At 52.8% G+C, this 2500-nt stretch overlaps 2 protein-coding genes across 2 annotated transcripts in view; both read left to right on the top strand.

Annotated features, from left to right (window-relative positions):
- The window catches only part of LOC113811390 (peroxiredoxin-like 2A), a 343946-nt gene that overhangs the window by 136887 nt on the left and 204559 nt on the right, over positions 1–2500 (top strand). The window lies entirely within an intron of this gene.
- Positions 1721–2500, top strand: part of LOC113808999 (uncharacterized) — a 115456-nt gene continuing 114676 nt past the window's right edge. The window contains exon 1 of the mRNA XM_070120879.1: positions 1721–2127. The gene's annotated coding sequence lies outside the window, so the exon portion shown is untranslated. The remainder of the gene's footprint in view (positions 2128–2500) is intronic.

Below are 2500 nucleotides of genomic sequence, written 5' to 3' on the forward strand. Positions count from 1 at the left end.
ATATATATATATATATATATATATATATATATATATATATATATATATATAAGAAGGAGAAGAGGAGGAGGGAAAGCCAACCGGGAACACAAACAAGGAGAAATGCATGGACAGGTTTGCAGGCATGATGTGACTGAAGGCCCGGCGGCGTCGCATAGAGCGCGGGGCGACGGCGCCTCTATTTCTGTCTCGCGCTTTCTCATGTACATCGAAAGGGCCTCGAGGCGCGGGCCCCCCGAGGAGGAGCGCCGGCCCGAGAGCCGTCCTCCTCACGCGCGCCGCCTGCCTTCGCCTCCGCTCAAGGTGTGCTCGGAGGTCATCGCAAAAGGTAATGTCCGTAGCGCTGATGACGACAGGATGCAACAAGGGATGTATAATAAATATATACAAAGTAATGGCAGCAATTACTGGGAAAGGAGCAAGGGGAAGACGGGAGGATAAAGGTATTACAAGTGGGAAGATAAGTTAAAATCAATGAGGATGAAGTGACGGAAAGGCGAGCAAGAGAAAGCAATGGAAGACAAAGCGAGGGAGTCAAGACGAGCGACACTCGTGCGAATTACAGGTTGATGGGACAAAGAACGGGCAGCGGCGGGAGGGAGAGGTTGCTCGAGCAGATGGACCGCGGTAAGGAAAGCCACGGTGGCAGCGTGGATGAACAGGAGAGAGTGCTATGGATATAAAGAATAGAGGAAGGGTCGGGGGCGCCCACGTCCGGGAGAGGTGAAGGGCCTGAGGAGAGGCCGTGGAGTGGGCGTGGGAGGCGCGTAAGGCTTTTCCTCATTCACAGCCGAGAGTCTGGGCGGGGGCTGGCCTGGGAAAGCCGCTCGGCCGATGCTCGAGGGTGACGGAGGGGGTCGCGCAGAAGGCGGGAGCTGCGGCCGAGAGGAGACGCGTGACAGTGGAACAGGTGAACGGAAGGCGCAGGAGCGTATGAGGCCCCGAGAACGACCTGCTGATCACCTTACCACAGGAGGGGTTGTAGCTACCGGCAGGGGAGGAGTAGGGAGGGGGTCTACCCCTCGTGACTGCGGAAAGGATGCGAAAGGATCAGGTTTCTCGAAAAGGTCAAACTTGTTTAGTGAATGCACGGGGTGAGACCGAAGGGCGAATGTTAGCCAAGAAGAAAGGGATATCGTGTTAATGAAATAACGAGAGAGCAAAAAAGAGAGAAAAGGGATCCACAATGAGGATTAGGTTAATGGTTAGGGTTATCTGTGAGCGGCTGCGCGGGAGAGATAAAGGAGGAGGTGAAGGAAGGCTAAGGATGATGATGAGTAAGACGGTGAATAAAGATAGCGAGGAAAGGTATATGAGTGGTGATGATGGTGATTCTTGGAGCGACAAAGCGAGGGAAAGGAAATTAAAAGGGGCTTCACATCGAAGGTTGAGTACAAGGTAAAGCGACTGCGAGATTGGTTTATGAATGACATGCAGAGTTAGGAAGAGTCAAGGGTGGTAGATAAACACATCAAGGGGGGAATATTTATGAATGTGACGAGAGTGATTAGGAAAGTGAAAAACCTCAAGTTGTACCACAGTGAGCACGAAAATAGAAATACTGAAAGAGTGTGCGAGTGAGTAGAGTGAAACAGGGTGAAAGGGTGAGGCAGAGTGAGGAGGGGGGTCATTACTACTTCCCTGCGGAAGAGTCCCAAGGCGAGGAGTGCCCCAGCTTGGCCCGGCCCGCCAGTGTTCCTCGCGACTCAGCCCCGTGAAGACCCCTGCGTGGCGGCCCCGCCCCCGCTCGCCACTGGATCGCAAGCTTTTTGTCGCCCTGGCCAGCTCGAGGGCCGCGGCCTAAGTGATTACGCAGTCGAGTTCTGCCTGAATAACAACCAGTATTTATCCGCGTAAAGATGATGGTGAGGATGATGAAATAGATAAACAGAAAAGAGATGTGTAGTACGCGCAGATCAGGAGTAAGCAGCATGTGATTTTGAGCTGGAGGGACGGACGCCCGCGAGTGCGTGAGTGCGTAGGATCTGTGGACACGGAGGTGACCGCGGGAGGGAAGGTAGATGCTCGGCCAGGGCGTGTGTCGCTGCCCTTCCCCCGCCATGGAAGAGGACGGAAGAGGACGCGGCCTGCGAGCGGGCCTCTGACACCCCCTGCAGATGTTACTGAGTAAGTCCCTCGTCCAGAGTGAGGAGCGCACCTGGAGGAGCATCGCCGCTGGGCGTCCCGAGTAAAATGTACTTAAAGGTGGTCTACCTGAGGGAGGCTTTACTTTAAGCTTATCTGAAGGTGTGGCTCGACTAAGGGCTGGCTTCGTCATGCCACGCCATCCAGTCTCTTTGGCTGCCTAGGAAAAATGCAGAAGATTCTGAAGTAATTCTAGCTCTAGTCAGTATGACCTTGCGTTAAGTCTACGAGCGTGAGAATTCCCGTCAAGTCTTCACTTTCATTCAGAGGTTAATGATTAACGATTTACAAGACCATATCCTACTTCTTTTTCAAAAAAAGAATTAAGTGAGGAACTCGTCCTTAACGCATGGAA

This window comes from Penaeus vannamei, chromosome 4, assembly GCF_042767895.1.
Source record: "Penaeus vannamei isolate JL-2024 chromosome 4, ASM4276789v1, whole genome shotgun sequence".
Taxonomy (NCBI): Eukaryota; Metazoa; Arthropoda; class Malacostraca; order Decapoda; family Penaeidae; genus Penaeus; species Penaeus vannamei.